This window comes from Triticum aestivum, chromosome 4A, assembly GCF_018294505.1.
Source record: "Triticum aestivum cultivar Chinese Spring chromosome 4A, IWGSC CS RefSeq v2.1, whole genome shotgun sequence".
NCBI lineage: Eukaryota > Viridiplantae > Streptophyta > Magnoliopsida > Poales > Poaceae > Triticum > Triticum aestivum.
In genome coordinates, this window is record NC_057803.1 from 750,764,724 (window position 1) to 750,782,363 (window position 17,640).

Sequence of the window (17,640 nt, forward strand, 5' to 3'; positions counted from 1 at the left end):
ACGGAACACGAGTATTGCAAGTGCAGTAAAAGAAGGAAAAACATGTTCAGCCTTTCCTTTATTTTCGGTTGAAGGTTACGACTCTCAAGAAATAAACAATTTCATCTAAAAGAATAAACAATTTGAAAGAAAAATCATGATTTCACACTCCTAGAGCAAATTAATCTATACCAAACTACGAGTAAATACATTTCAGAACAGCTGACTGAATATCATCGGGTCCAAATTGCTTTTTATTCAGAGTTTGAAAAATCTTGAACAAAAAAATAGGGCAAGCTAGAGACTGAATTCGATGTTCGAAAAGTAACTGAGAGCTCTGTTTTACTGAACAAATAAAGCTGGGTGATGGAGATGAAGACCGTAGAAAGCATCAAAACATTATTGGAACACAAATTACAACTGGAAATAACATCTAGTGACTAAAAACTCGGATGTTTCTGCAGGCACTTTCTCTGGAACTCATTCATGTCTTCTCTTTTTATATCATCATCAGCGGAGTGCTCCCAGGAAATTCAGACTGAGAATGAGACACAGCCCGCACTGCATGGAAATATGAACGGAAACTCTGTCATTCAATTCATGGAGCAAACTGGATAAAGTAAAAATTATAGTACAAAGCAAGGACAAGGTAAGTAACTTACTCATATCTTGAATGCATTGAACCTTTATTCAGTTCACCGTCTCAGCAAGCCATCACGGCACACAGAATTTGGTGGCCCCTGTATGGGCGTGTGGCAAACAAACTCCACACAGGCGGTTGCCCATCAGGGGTCCATGAATGAATCTCAACCACCTTTTCATCAGTAGAATTGATTGGACGCCCAATAACAATCAGCCGCTCACCACACGCTCGGAAACCCATGTCCCTGCCATCATTTTGCTTAGACTGTACAGGCAATTTGCCAAGAGTGATCCACCTGTTGTCGAGCTTATCATACTGCTTCAAATCATTATTCTCACTGTAATCAGCAGCATAAAGCTCATTGTTGACAACTGCAATGAGCGGAGGAGCATACCATGTTGACATGTTGACAACTTCAATGCTGAGCCCCTGAGCCATGTTGTCGATGACCCTCCATGACCGCCGGTTTAAGTCATACTCCTCACCGCTTGTCAATAGCTCGCGGCTACTGCTATTACCACCGATCACATAGAACCTGCCATCCATGAACGCACCAGAGCATCCGTACCTAGCCCTATTCATGCTGGGAAGGGGTGTCCAAGTATGTGTCTCCGAGTCATACATCTCTGCGGAGCTCAATACATTACCATAAGAAGAATCACCGCCTCCCGCGACATACGCCTTTTCACCGACACTTGCTGACCCAAACCTGTACCGCGGGGTGTTCATCTCATCCGCCAGCCCTGTCCATGAATTGGTAAGGATGCTGTATCTCAAGGCAACCCTTTCACTCCCAAACACCAGCAGCTCGGTTCCTACAGCGAGCGACTCCCAGAGGATGCATTGAGCCGGTGGCATCTTGGGCACTTGGATCCAGCGCCCAGTGGACGGGTCATAAGCCTCCCACTCCGGAGGATTATTACCGCAAGAGAGGTAGAGCCAGTGCTCTGCGATCCCGTTCTTGCGACGCAGGCGGTAGATGTCCCCGTTGCGAACCACGGAATTGAAATCACGGTTGAGGGAGGCGATGGCGCCATATTCCCACCTGGAGAGGCGGTGAAGGCAATAGATGAAGAGATCACGACCTATCACACCAATCATATTGCTCCATGACACCTCTCCACCACCATCAGCTCCCGCTCCTGACAAAAGTCGACAAATTAATAATTGACGGGTAATAACTTGTCACCTGAAGCCTGATGGCAAATTGTCTCTGTCAGAAAAGTATACCTGGAAATGGAACATCCATCGGGCAGGAAGTGGACTTCGGTGACCTTGCTGATATCCTGCAGATTACAACAACCATTTGAACAGTTAATTTAGGTAGAAGAATTGAAGAGTTACAACAACCATGTAGCTCGGCACTACCTTTTATCACCATGGGAACCAGAATCCACTTCATGTTGCACGTCAATTATAGGATTGCTCGGATGATTACTAACTACGCCGATCCTTGAGAGATACTTCACATCAGCAGCTGCACCCCCAAATTTAGCGGAGACCTCTCTAAGGCCTGTCATATGGTCGATGCTGATTAATGCAGTACCATGTCGATATTGTTTCCACTGCTCAGACTCCGAAAAAAGTTCAAGTCTTTGGTCCATTTGGGGGATGACGTCGAAAACGAGCCTGAGCTTCAAGAGATTAGGCATTGTGTCCGCCTCAAATCTTAGCCAAGCTATTCCACTCATGAACCTCAGCTTCAAGTACTTGAGAGCTGTGAGTCCAGCAGTCGTGCCAAAGATTATCTTAATATTAGGCGACTTCTCCACATACAACGACAGAACAGTGAGGGCAGGCAACCCTCTAAGAATATCAACATCATTTACTGACAGTCCATCCACTGCAATCTTCAGAATGCATAACTTGCCAAGTTGGATCGTCCACAAATGCATATTGCGAAATATGACGGGGCTGTGCGGTGAGACCTCAATTCTCTGGACATGGTGGGTAATTTTATCCAAAATCCACTCAACTCTTGCGTCTGATGCATCACCATAGCTAACCGAGGATCCGTGAGCCACCAGTTTTATACTTTTCAGGCTGTCATGTCCATACCTTAAATAATCCAGAGCATACATGCTTCTCTTCAGACGGTCGTAATCTGAAGAAAGTGGTGTAGAAATGCAAAGGTCCTGCAGGAGGTTCGGCCTGCAAAGGCTCGGATCGTCACCGATAGACCAATCCAGCAGATTTATGTGAGGAGGAAGACTGAGGTGCAACAAGCGTGAGAGATATATAATGTCCCATGGAACATAAGTGCCTCTTGGTGTATCCATAACATCCAGTGTCTCCAAACATTGCAGCCCTCTCATACGGTTTGGAAGTTTTATGCAGACATCACAAACAATCTTCAGATATATAAGATGGAACAGTTCGGATATCCCAGTGAGATCTATGGTCAGGTCTTGGTCACCATTATAATGGCCGGAAAGTAAGGTTCAGAACCCGGACAAGCTTGAACTCTGCAATGCAAGGCATGCACTCTGATAATCCAAAAACTCCAAGTGAACGCACTTGTGACTTTCTGATGTTTGCCGGTATCTTGGCATATTTTGCATCACCAAGTTGGAGAGATAGTCGACGGACCTTATGAGAAAGTGCCAAAATCTTTCGATTGTGATCTACTACCACAACGAAATTCTCTTCTGCAGACTTGTGTGCAATAAGATCATGAACCATGGCCTGAACTGTGCAGGACACCACCTCATTGTTGAAGTTGATGGACACAGGTTGGATAAATCTTCTATCAACAAGTTCATCAAAATACATTCCGGCAACTCGTTCCATATTTTGACCTTCACTTGCAGCAAGAAACCCTTCAGCCACCCATTGCCTGACCAGGTCATGTTTGAAGATTACGGAGCAAGCACGTCTTGAGGTAATGAGGAAGGCTGTTGTAGCTGAGGTGCAATACTTGTCTCGTTCTTTCTGAAGCTGAATCTGATGACAAACAAGACACTAGCGAATCATGTATGTGTGTCACTAAATCCACTGATACAGAAGGCAGGTTTGCTAAAAGACTAGCAATGCTGATGGTGGCTAGCGGCAAACCACCACATATTTCTACAATTTGGCTTGAAACTTGTTTCAATTCTTCAGGACAGTTAATTTCAGAACAAAAAAGCCTGCCAAAGAATAGCTTCCTTGAGTGATCATCATCCAAAGGTTTCATCTCAAAAACTTGCTCTGGGTCATCGCAGCAACATGCTAATGCAACATCTTCGATCTGTGTAGTTGTTATTATTCTGCTTCCTTGACTACACTTGGGGAAAAGCTGATTAATAACATCCCATGCAGATGTATCCCATAAATCATCAACAATGATTAGGTACCTGCATGTCAAGAATTCACACATGTCACATTTATGCGTCAGGCTAACAGTAACAGCAGTTAGATATGCTAGGAAAGAATGAAATTTTGCTCCATACATGTCCAGGACTTATGGTATTAACCTGAAGTTAAATGTACGTTACTACCAGCATCAAGTTAGTGCTGACTTGAAGAGTAAAAATAATGTACTATAACGCTTACTATCAAGCTTTTTCAGCTCACTGTAAATCTTGTCGGAGATACATCTTTTCAGAAATTGACTATATATCATCATGCCTTTTTTTTGTGAAAAACAAAACAGCACCTGTAGCGATTCTGAACCATGTGGAAAATAAGCAGTACATACCATGCTATACAACTAGTACATACTATTTGCATGTGGAAAATAAGTACCTCTTGGCATGTAGATAATTCCTGATACTTTCAGCAGTAATGTGAAGTTCATCAGAAGTGTCTTCGCTTGCTTGGGGATGCTTTCGCTGGATTTGTGAGAGCATGTCGCGGAAAAGCCTTTTCATATCAGGCGTTTTGGACACCCGGATGAAAGCCCGCTAATGGAATTGCCTCCCCAATTTATTATACAACACTTTGGCAAGCATTGTTTTACCAAGACATCCAGATCCGTGAATAGACACCACCCTGAGCTGCCGATTCTCATCATTAGCCAGCTGGGAGTTGATAAACTTGCTCATCCGACCATCAATTACTAGTCCGGAACAAGTTTTCTCACAAGGCTGTGGCGGCATTGGCATCATAGGCCCAATGGCCGAAAATCTACTTGCCACCGAGGTGCTATAACAGTGGACCTGGTATCTGTCATACCGTCGAACCACCTCCTGGGCATAAATCCTGAATTCTGATACCTTTTCAACAATCTGCTGGTACCACTTGAGCCTCCTGGGAGCACAAATTACATCAACACGGATGGTTTTGGAGATTACATGTCCTGACACATCAAGAGCTGCATATTCAATCTGTTTCTGCCACTTGAGCCTCTTTGAAATCTTAACATGAGTCATCTTGTGGTCAGATTTGTAGCCAAGAGACTGATCAGGGGGCACAAAGTTGTCAATACAATCTAGGATGTCATAAGATAACTCCCGTGCCTTCTTTCATCCAGCACTTGGCTGCCATGGGAGGGTCCTCCACCTCTAACAGATCTTCAAGGTATGCGGCTATTTCTTCAAGATCATCTTGAGGAGTTGCGACCTATCATTGACCCCCTTGGTCAGCTTGCATCCATGAGGACCTAGCATCATGTCAAGCTTCTTAAGAAGGGGTCTCATGGCGCCAGAGAAACACTGAAACTGGTATCCACCTCTCTGCCTCTACCTCCCATTGAAACATCTGAAAAGAAACATAGACGAGGAAGAACGATTTAATTTATACAACGGGTGTTGGATGTAATACATAACTACCAGTAAGTGTCACACTCGCATCTATTTCTATTCACATAACTGACATTTAGAAAAAGCAAAATATATTGATTTTACGTTGTACTTCACTCATCATATCCACCAACGCATTTAAATTGCAGAGAAAACAAATTGCTTATAGACATTTGTGGACTTTATTAACTCAAAATGAAGCATACCAGATACAAACACAATGACCCCCCCCCCCCCCCCGGCGTTGTCTACATGAGTAGGATACACACAATAAACAGTAACATACATAAAAATCACACATGCAAAGAGAAAGTTCATAAAAGACTGAGGCTCTGCCTACTTTTATTCAACCAGTTGTGGTCATGTTTTATTTTTAGTTTTAGTTTTGTCTGGTACTCGATGACTTGAACTTGTTTTCAAATTTAATAAAATTATTTGTGTGCATGTTGTGATGCAGAGGCTAGGGTACTACACTCCCTGGTGTCTGAAGTTCTCCCCACTTTGCTATCTTTTGGGAACCTCATCTCCCACCACTTTAACCCAAATATACCAAAAAAGGCTTTGCCCTGCTTTATATATAAAGCAACGATCCACAAGCACCACGATACAAACTCACGCCACCACCGCAACACATACACCCAAGGCAAGATACAAAGGTGCCGAGCACCGCCACACCACCCGAATGACTACCAAGCAACTACATATGAGTGAGGACGAACCGCTTGGAGCCAACGGATACCTCCATTCCTCCGAGGAGAGGTGAGGCGGAAAATGATGGAGCAAGGACTCCAAGATGGTGCCTCCTAGAAGGGAACGACCACTGATAGCAGCCACCATCCGATCCCAAGGATCAGGTTTTCACCCAGAGCAACTCGAAGGAGTAAGGACACCGCGACGGAGCCTTCATGAAAGATACGATGTCCATGGAAGCCGCCGCCGTTGGCCAATAAAAGATTGGGCAAGTGATTTACCCTAGCACGCTCACCCCTCCGACGCATCCTAGCTCCGCCAACCACCAGCGACCACCCACCCACATGGCCATGGCCGCTCGCCCGCATCCGAGGCACAAGTTCCGGCCGTGAACACCGTGACTCCCGCCGCTAGGGCCATCGCCCTGCATGCAGACACTCCCAAGGCCGACCAAAGTGACCGGCTTTAGGCCAAAGGATGCACCCAATAGAAGAGACCGCGTCAGCCCACACACGGCCGGGGAATGGGGGAGGAGGGGGAACGGACACATCCGGGCCGACACACCCCCGTGCCAGTGAGGTGTGGCCCAAGCTCGTCGACGTATCCCATCCCTCCAGCCTGCCTCCCCACCGGACACCTCCTGTGTCGCCCCACCTCGACAGCGAAGGCAGCTCCACGCGAGGCCACCAACACACATCCGCTCACCGGCAAGGAGAGATCCCAAGGACCACCCCAATTGTGAAGGAAGCTCACCGAGGAGCCCATCTGCGATGCCTACCGTCGTCCTCCCGCTGTAGCTCCTGGATCCCGGCTGACCCCCCCCCCCCCCCGGCCAGCCGCTGCTGCATTGCACCACCACCCCCTGTGGCCATGGCAAGGGCAGAGGCTTGTAGCCTGCGCCGCCCTTGACCCGTGCCGCCAGGCCCAGGTCTGGCCTTGACCTACCATCCCTGGAGACCAAGGCGCCCCCGCCACCGCCGCATCGCCGTCGTCGACCAGCCCCGGAGGGATATCATGTTGCCCGGCCCGGCGCCCAGCGTGGCACCCAGGCTCGGGTGAGCCGCCTCGCGCCTCGCCACCCGCGTGAGGGGAAGAAGAGCAGCCCCGCCATCGGCGCGTGCCGGGCTTCGCCCAGTCAAGCCCCTTGCGGCGGCGAGGGAGGGGTGGAGGGAGGAGGAGTGCCCCGCCGACGGCTAGGGTTATCCTCCGTGCGCCCGTGGGGGGGGGCGTCGCGGGAGGAGGAGGGAGTCTATACTAGTCTAACGTAAGCATAGTAACACTTAAAATATACAATGGGCCGAGTTTGATAATAACTCCACCCGTGAGTTCTTCTCCACACACGGCATTGCTCTCCTCATGTCGTGCCTCTACACTAGCCCACAAAATGGCCACGTTGAACGTATCTTACAAACCCTAAATGACATTGTCCACAACCTTGAAATCCACGTCTCCATGCCATTTTCCTTCTGGGTGAAAGCATTGAACACCTAACAGACGTCCATGCCGTCCTCGGCACAACCTCACTCCATTCTACCCACTCTTCGGTGCTCACCGAGACTACACGAACATGCGCGTGTAAGGGTGCCTATGCTATCCTAACACCACGGCCACCACTGCTCACAAACTAGCTCCTCGCTCGAGGCCATGCATGTTTCTCGGCTACTCACCGGACCACAAAGGGTACCGTTGCTACAACCCATCGACCGGCAGAGTTCTCATCTCATGTCATGTAGTTTTCGACGAAAACTCCTTCCCTACCGCACCACTGAACCCACAACTCCTGTGTCGGCTGATGGTGATGAAATCTATCAATCACAGGGCCCTCGACGTCGTCAGACAACCCCTAGTACCTCACCAGTGCCCACGGCCGCGGCCACCTCCACCGCGCCTTCGACGCCCTTGTGCCAATCATCACCAACACCCACCCCCATCCGATCACCAACTCCACCTCCCTCTCGGCGCACACCTCCGATCATCGAAACCCCATCGCCATCTACGTCACCTCCCCCTCCTGCCAAACCAACACAACCCCGAGGGCCTCTTGCACCCACGCAACGCATGGTCACCCGGCGGCATCAATGACATCTTCCAGCCAAATCCCAAGTACGGGCTCCAGGCTCACGTAATCACCGTCTTCCCCATTTCCAAATCGGTGCGCACGGCATTGCGCGATCCGTTTTGGCTAATAGTTATGCAGGAGGAGTACCGGGCATTGACGGCGAACAAACCTGGACGTTGGTGCCATGCCCACCTGGTGCCAACACTATCACTTGGAAGTGGTTGTTCCGGCACAAGCTCAAGGCTGATGGATCCCGGGAATGGTACAAAGCCAGGTGGGAGGTGCACGGCTTCTCGTAATGACCGGGTGTGAACTTCGATGAAACCTTCAGTCCTTTCGTCAAGTCTGCTATAGTTCATGCCGTACTCACCATTGCCACGTTGCTAGACTGCCGCGTCCATCAAATGGACGTGAACAATGCCTTTCTCCATGGGCAGCTAGCCGAGCGTGTCTACTGGTCAACAACCGGCCGACTTCATTGACCACGACAACCCCGACTACATCTGCCTCCTCGACAAGTAGCTGTACGGCCTCAAGCAGGCACCGCACGCCTGGTTTGACAGGTCCGCCACGTTCCTATGCACGGTCGGCTTTGCAGCGACACGCTCCGACCCGTCGTTGTTCGTGTACTACCACGATTGCGGCCTGGCGTACCTCCTACTATACGTCGACGACATCGTGCCCACCGCCTTGTCTAGCCATCTCCTCCAACACATCCAGCAGCGCCTCTTTGCCGATTTCTCGATGAAGGACCTTGGACCTCTACATTATTTCCTCGGCATCAGCGTCACATGCAGAAGATCTGGCTTCTCCGTGTCGCAGTACAAATACGCGGAGGAGCTCCTGGACCGTGCCAACATGACCGTGTGCAAGACCTCCCCGACGCTCGTGGACACACGTGCCAAGCTATATGCATCCGATGCCTCACCTGTTGCCGATTGTTTGGAGTACAGAAGCTTGGTCGGGGCACTCCAATATCTCACCATGACTCGCCCCGATCTCGCCTACGCCATCCGGCAAGCGTGCCTCTAGATGCACAACCCGCAGGACCAGCACTTGACGAGGACACATGTCCTTCATCTTCATCGCTCGCAAGCACTCGACCTCGTCGCCTATTCGGACGCCGACTGGGTCGGCTGCCGCGACACGCGCCGTTCCACCTCCGGCTACACCGGTCTTCCTCGGCGATGCCTTGATCTCTTGGTCCTCGAAGCGCCAAGCCACGGTGTCCAACGTCGCCAACATCGTCGCCGAGTGCTGCTGGCTCCGGCAGCTTCTGGGCGAGCTGCGTGTCGACGTCCCCAGGGCCACGGCGTGTATTGTGACAACATCTCCGGTGTCTACATGGCGGCCAACCCTGTCCATCACTGACGCACCAAGCACATCAAACTCGACATACATTTTATTTGGGAGAAGGTGGCGCTTGGTGAGCTCCATGTCCTACACGTCCCGATGTAACAGTTTGCTGACTGGATGACAAAGGGGTTACCTACAGTTGTGCATCCGGCCGCCGGACGCTCAAACGATGGCGGGATGTCGACGGATATCTGGTGGTTCACCCAGCCCACTCTCTACACGACCTAGTCTCCCCCCTCTCTGCGCACTAGGCGCACGATCTCCACCTCTGCACGACTGCGGAATGGCTGTACTATCAAACTGTATATATGCAGAGCTAACGCATCGGCAGTGCACTACGGTGCATTGCATTCTTCTTTCCTCCATCACAAAAACCTACTACCTTTCTACTTTCTTCTCCGAACCTACCATCCCACGACGTTTGATGTGAGCTAGGTGTGTGTACTTGCCGCGATCACCGCGTCATGCCATCCCATGACCAGATCAAGGCTGCGCCTATTCAGCTAAACTCACTAGCAGAAGAAGTCAGCTCGACCAAGTCATCATGTACAGGCACAAGCACATGCCGTTTATTTTGCTAACTTGTAAGAAAATAACAGCAGCAGGGTTTAGCGCATCAAGAAAAGAAAAGCAGCAGATGGATAAAAAAAAGGAGAGAAACGAAGTGTCACCTTGGGTTGGATAAAACAGGACAACCCTCTCCTGCTCATCCTCCTTCTCAAGAATGCCATGATCCATCATCTTGTTGCGGGAGTCGCTGCAGTCTTCACAGGGTTCGGAGCCGACCCTCTTACAGGCTTGGCAGACCAAGGCCGGGCTCGGCCTTGGGGCGGCGTCCAGGAGAGGCCGCAGCCTGCCGGCCCGGTGCAGCTGCCTAACATCCTCAGGGCCGCCGACGAGCCGGCCGCCCACGAGGAGCTGCGGGAGGGAGAAGGCGCAGCCCCGAGCCGCGAGCAACGACTTGAGCTCGCAGCGCTGCGCTTTGCTCCTGGACACGTCGCGCTCGTCCACGGCCAGGCCGTAGCCATGCAGCAGCGCGCGCAAGGCGTAGCGGCCGGCGGAGGTGCGCGCTCTGCGGCGCGACGCTGAAGCTGATGACGCCGTGTAGAGAACCACCTCCGGCTGCAGCTCCTCCTTGCCGCGCGGCCGGGACGACGAGCTGCCGCCATGGTCATACATGTCCGGTGGCCTCATCCGCAGATGAGTGTCGATGGCTAGAGTTCCGGCCAGACGAGACTAAGCGAAGTGGTGGCTTTGTTGTGTGTCTCTCACTCTTCTTCGTCTCCTTCTCGCATGCATCACACGCTATGCATCACGTGCTTGTGCCTTATCTTTATTACTGTACAAATTACGTCCTCAAACGCTATGCCTGTGGCCCTATGCGCGCTCCATTAAATTATCTTGTGTTTCTTTCCAAGCACTGGGATTAGACTCGATCAAATTATTTTGTGTTTCTTTCGAAGCACTGGGATTAGACTGGATAAGTTCTCACTGGATTCCTGATCCTACAAAGGGCCACCATTTTCCCTCTGAATTTACGTTTTTTGCATCCCGTGAGTTTTGTTCCATCACTCGAGTTCCGCCCAGACGTTTAGGGGGGAGGTAAAGTGTCCAGTTGTAGATGCTGTAAGAAAGGCCGCGACAAGACCATTCATGTTGTTTTTCACCCCTCCTAAGGTTGCCTCTTAGGGCATCTCCAGCCGCGCCCCCAACAGGCCCTCTCCAGGCGATTTCGCCGCGCCGGCGCCAACAAAAGTCCCCAGTCGCGCCCCCAGAAGCCCGTTTTTCGCCGGCTCGGGCCAAAACTGGTGTCGGCGGACCCAGGCCGAACCCGGCGCCCTGGGGGGCGCTTGGGGAGCCGGCGCAAGCGAAAAAGGCGCGTGGGCCCGCACTGGAGGCGACCCGAGGGCCTTTTCCCGCCGCTTTGCTGCCTCTTTTCTCACTTCTCTCCCGCTCGCTCGCCTTGCTCCCGCCATTCTCCCCCCCTTTCTCCCGCCAACCCCGCTCGCAGCCCGCCGCCATGCCGCCGAAGAAATACACCATGGCGCGCGCCGCGGCGACCGCGACGGGCGCCGCTACCCAATCGAAACAGAGGAAGCCGAGGGCGCCTCCAACGAAGCCGCCGGGCATGTCGAACGCCGAGTGAAGGGTGGAAGTACAGCGCCGAGAAGCGGTCACCGCCGACAGGCAGAACCGGGGGATAGCCAAGAAGGCCCGCGACAACGCGGCGCGCGCGGCGGTGTCCTCCTCTTCTGTCGAGGCTCCCGTCGTCAGCCACGCCCACCAGTACGCGCCCTGGGGACAGCAAGGCGCCGGATCTCCATGGGGTTCATCGTCGCCCGGCTACGCCGACGGCGACGCGCACAGCGGGTTCAACCAAACGTGACCTTCCCTCATGGTCACCCCGCTACGCGCACGCCATCGCTTGCCTTCGCCGGTGTGCAGTACCCAGCATACAACTACTCGCCGCCCCCCCGCCTACGCGACCACGCCAACGCCACATCTCTACCGCGGGCCGCTGCCCTTCTCGCACCTCGGCGACGCCGACGACACGGGAGCCGACATGGACGACATCATCGCGACCGGATCGGCCGTGGCCGCCTCGTCTCCCGGTTTCGCCACCCAGGATGAGGTAGTCGACCTCAGCGGCGACATGGAGGCCGAGCTCGGCTACGTCTACGGCGACGATGCGCAGGAGCCCGAGGAGGAGGACGAGGACGAGGAGGAGGAGGAGGAGGAGCCGGCTCCTGTTCTGACGAAGGGGCGCCAGAAAAAGAAGCGGGTGGCGAGGTCGGGCGAGCCGCGCATCAAATGGACGTCCAAGGAGGAGGAATGCCTCGCCGAAGCGTGGAAAGTCGTCTGCCTCGACCCGACCACCGGCGCGAACCAAAGCTTGGAGACGTACTGGGACCGCATCAAGGCCGAGTTCGACGAGGGGAAGCTCGTCGACCCCTACTTCAAAGGCGTGTACATGCAGCGCGGGGCCAAGGCGATGGCGAACCATTGGGGGCGTATCCAGTTGGCGTGCAACAAATGGCACGGAATCGTCGAGGAGGTCGTGGCTCGCCCGGAGAGCGGCGCCAGCGTTGAAGATCAGGTACGCACGCCGTTCGCCCGCACATGTTCATCCCCTGCGCCCGCGGTTCGCCAACTGTTCGTCCGTCCGCGCAGCTGCTGCGCATGTTCGCCATGTTCCGGGGTGACAACCAAGACGCCGACTTCAAGCACCTCCACGTCTACAAGCGCATTGACAAGTGTGAGAAGTGGGCGGAAGTCCGACGTGCCCTCGACAAGGCCAAGGAGACGTACAAGCCGGACGCGCCGACTCCGGGCGCGTCGGAAGGGCGGCCGGACGACCACAAATTGGCCAAGAAGGGGAAGAATGCCGACGCGGCAACCGCGCGAGTGCAGGAGTCCATCGAGCACTGCCTCGCCGACGTCCAGGCCCGGGCCGTCCTACGCGAAGAGAAGACCGAGTCGCGGTGGTCGGCGCTAATGAAGAACAACGCCATCAAGCTCGACCTGCTCCGGACGAACGTCGCCGCGAAGAAGAGGAACACCGACATGGCTTTTCTGATGGGTGCGGCGGACTTGCTTCAGAGCAACGACGAGAAGCTCAAGGCGTGGTACCTGGTTCAGCGCGGCCTCATCCTGAACGAGCTGCCGATGGCAACGCCCACGACGCCGACGACGCCCACGGCCGCACGGACGCCAAGCCCGAGCGAAGCCTCTACGTCGCCGCCTAGCAGTGTCGAAGCCGCGCCGGCGCAGCCCAACACCGAAGCAGCTCCGACACCGCCGAGCTCGCGCACGCCGACTCGGCCAACACCTGGGACCAACCCCGCCGAGTGATCGCCGAGGCGGCGGCGCTCTATTTGAGTTTGAATTAACCGCGTTCTGGGGCCGGCGCGTGGGTGCGTGACTGGGAGCTAGCTCGCCCCCAGGGGCCGAGCTAGCGCCGGCACGCCCCCAGTATGCCGAATTTAGACGCCCTGGGGGGCCGAACGGCTGGAGATGCCCTTAGACTAGGCCTGCTAAAGTCGCAAATGCTTTGACTGCATTTTATTGATCTTCTTCAATCGACATTGTCCCGTGTGTGGATGGTTACGAACTTACCATTTGTTACTTTCAAGCGTTCGTTTCAGGTTTTCCATTGTTTAAAAATATTTTTCAAATTAAAGAAAAAAGTACTGCAAGACACCAAGTATAATATAAGCATTCACACCTCACATATTTTACCTTTTGCTCCTCCTGCTATTTGAGCTAGGAGCCTAGGAGTGGCGCAAGCACCTGTAAGCCCTCGGAAGTGTCTGGTTGCTGCAGAGCTTGCCGGCCGCTCTCATCTACCCTTCGTTCTCATCCTCCATCATTCATCGGATTGGCGCTTGATTTTTATTTTATCGAATGCGAAGATTGAAAAATTGTGAAAATGTTGTGTCGGTAATACCTCCGTTGTGATTTATTAGTCCCCTCGTATTTAGGTTCATATTTTCACCACGATTTGAACTAATAAAACATAAGTTATACATAGTAAAATTAATATTATCAGAAACTATGTTCGAATACGAATCCAACGATATAAGAGCAACTCCAACGGGCCGACCCAAACGGACGGCGCTTTTGTCCCTTTTTTGTTCGTTTGGGTCGGCCGCCTGCCCAGTGTCTGCTCTATTTTAAATTTGGGACGGCAGTGCGCCCAACGCGCCGACCCATTTCATGCCGCACTCAGTTTTTTTAAAAAGGCCCGCGGCCATAGATCATGCCAGCGGCCATGTCTCATGCCGACACCATGCCAGCGCCGGCATACAATGCCGGCTTCAAAAAATATCACCACACAGTTCATGCCGGTGCACTCGCCAGCGGCCTGCACACATGCCAGCACACAAAAAAGGGGTGGGACTTCAGTGCGCACCACCCTCGAAGACCATGTTCTGCATGTAGTCCTCGTCGCCGGCGGCCGGCATTCCGTCGAACAGGTTGCGTGCGCCCGGCAGCACGTCGGCTGGCATCTGCCGCGCGCGTTTCCTCATGCCTTCGAATGACGAGCCACCGGCCACCGGTGTGGCGTTGAGGTCGATGGGCGCGGGCGCGGGCGTGGAAGGCGCGACCACGCTCACCTCGGGCAAGCAATCCCCGGAGAGGCGGGAGGCATGCGGGTAGATGTGGAAGCTGGGCATCAGGGTGCAAGCCGACGCGCTGGGCGAGTCGGGCAGCACCATCCAAGGGAACGCGGATGAGCCGGTGTTTGCCTCGGCCACGGCGGCGTTGACGAGGCCATGCTGGCTATGGTTTAACCCTAGCATATAGAGCACCTCCCTCGTTGTCGCCGCGACGTGGGCGTTGGTGACCTCCTGCTGCGCGGCAGCGGCGACGGCGGCCGCCGCGATGGCTTCATCCCTCGCATCCGCCTCATGCCTCCGGTCCTTCCTCTTGACCGACTCCCTTGCCCGCTATTCGGGTGTCAACGCCTTCTTCGGCTTGGGCACGGCGGTCTTGCGGGGGACGCGAGGCTTGCCTTTGCCGAAGGGGGCAGTCGGCATGCCGGACGAAGCGAGGGAGGTGAGGCCGGCGGCAGCCTCAAGGTCGTCGTCCATGGCGGGGGTGGGCCGTAAGCGCGCACGGGCGGGATTCTTTTTGGGGGAAATGGAGGGAAATGGTGGAGGCTGCCACCGACCAGCGGGCCAGGGGAAGGAGAAGGCGCGCACGCGCGTCCGTCTCCTATCCGCACCGACGCAAATCCGTCTCAAAAATGGGCCGGGAATGGGTCAGCAGGCGGACGCCAAGCAGACGCGCGTCCGTTTGGGTCGGCGCATGGGGCCGATTTTTGTGTCTGCGCCGACCCAAACGGACGCCAACGGACGAAATGGATCGCCCCGTGGAGTTGCTCTAACATTTTGGGACATGCTCTAAAATTTTGTAAGTTAAATCTATGGTCATAAATTGATACAAATTACGAAGGAGGCCAATAAACCAGAAAGAAGGTAGCAGGTGTACATGTACCGTGAAAGACTTGTGAATTCATTAGTCCATTCAAGAGACATTGTGTTTCCATTCAATGCAAAGTGAAGTAAACTAAATGCACCGCCAGCTGCTTGGATCAATTAGCTGACGAGGCGTGAAAGATCCACGAGTTAATTAGTACATCTAATGCATCAGTCTATCTTGAATTGGCAATCTGACACATTGTGCATATCGATACGGTGCCAAACTCTGCTTACCAGCTTAAACTAATACAGTGTCAGCTACTTTGGATCGACGAGCTAGGTGGAACAAACGGGAGCTAAGTTTAACCATCAAGTGAAATGGCGGCTTGTGGGGCACTATAGTTTGTATTTTGCCAGAATCAATGCAATTTCTCTCTACGTAACCGTGAACTACGGAGGCAACTTGTGAAGTTTCATGGAGATTTAGGAAACTTGCACTGCTTTGAAGTAGGTTAGTGCACCTCGACGTAGGCTAACACCAACATGTTAAAGAGGACTCCGTAGGGCAAGGTGGGGCAACCGCCCTACCTTGATTCTTTTGCAAAAATATATCACACAAGTATGCATCATTGCATCGCTACTTTTGAAATTCCAGAACATTGCGGGATTTCAACTTTCTAAAAGCTCAACGCTAACATTGCGTGTTTTGAGCCAATACAAAGTAGAGTTAAACTAGTCCGCCACTAGCTGCTTGGATTGATGAGCTGACAAGCTATGCGTGAAAGATTCGTGAGTTGATTAGTCCAACTAATGTAACACTGGCTGCCTTGAATTGGTCAGCGCTAAACTAAATATAGTGCTTGGATCGACAAACTTTTTTGGGGGCATCGCATGGATCGACGAGCTAGGGCGGCGGGGAGGGGGGGGGGGGGGGGGGACGACGGGACCTAGCTTTGACAACTCGCAGAGCAGGTGGCAAGATACCAGAGCGACACAATCCAAAAGGTTGTAAAAATGTAGTTTGGTAGGTATAGTGTGGATGACTTGTGAGTTCTCTAGTCCATTCAACATTGATACATAGTGTTTCGACTCAATGCAAAGTTGAATTACACCCATGAACCACTAGTTGTAAGCCCTCGGAAGTGGTTGGTTGCTGTTGAGCTTGCTGGCCGCTGTCATTCTCCCCTTCATTCTCATCCTCCATCACTCATTGCATTGGCGCTTGATTTTCATTTAAACGGATGCGAAGAAAGACTCATGATTCATTAGTCCATTTAATGTGAACACACCGTGTATTTGAATTCAATGCACAGTTGAAGTAAACTAAATGCACCCCCAACTGTTCGGATCGATGAGCTGACAAGGCATGAATGATCCATGAGTTGATTAGACCATCTCATGTAGTAACACTCTCTATCTTGCACTGGCAGTCTGACACATAGCTCATATTGATACGGTGCAAAACTCTTCTTACCATCTTAAACTAATACATTGTCAGCTGCTTGGATCAACGAGCTAGGCGGAGAAAACAGGAGCTAAGTGCAGGCTGCTGCTGCCCGCCGGTGATCCCCTCCTCATCCTTGCTTACGGCTAAAGAAACCGTGGTCGCGGAAGCCTCGCGCGAGATTGAGGGGGAGAGAAGGGAGAGTGGTGGGTCAGGAGAGGTCCCAGTTCCTTCTTTTTTCTGTTCGATTGATTCCTCAAAAAGAATCAATCAATCGAACAGAAAAAAAAGGAGCAACCGAGCCGTTGTCTGGGCCGACGGCCCATCGTTGCGTGTAGCAATTTAAGTTCTTTCCGGCCTCCCACCTTGTGGAGTACGGTTTTTTTTCTGAAAGATAACATGTCTACATCACCACGTTTGTTCTTCTAATTTTTTTAGAAAAGGAGGATGATCCCCGGACTCTGCATCTGGGCGATGCATACGGCCACTTTATTAATTATTCTCACAAAACCTTACAAAATCAATATAACAATAAGACTAAAGCCACCGTCTAAGCAACAAACTATCGCTACACCTATCCAGTTGATGAAGGGCGCAGATAGCCTGGGCCTAATACCAAACAGACATCGCAGCCAAGACTAACATCTAAGAGTTGAGGCCCCAACCTAGCCACTTGCCGGGTCTGGGGCACACACTGGTCTCGCGTGCTCTCAGAAGCCGCCGCACTACTAGGAGAACGGCTATAGATAAAATGGACACTAATGGCGCACCACATGTGTGGTGCGCCATTAGTATATACAATGGCGCACCTGGTGCGCCATTAG

The 17,640-nt window shown here is 52.5% G+C and overlaps 1 pseudogene; it reads right to left on the reverse strand.

Moving 5' to 3' along the window:
• Positions 1–682: 682 nt before the first annotated feature.
• Positions 683–10,733, reverse strand: LOC123083643 (disease resistance protein RGA5-like; annotated as a pseudogene).
• Between the last annotated feature and the right edge of the window lie 6,907 nt (positions 10,734–17,640).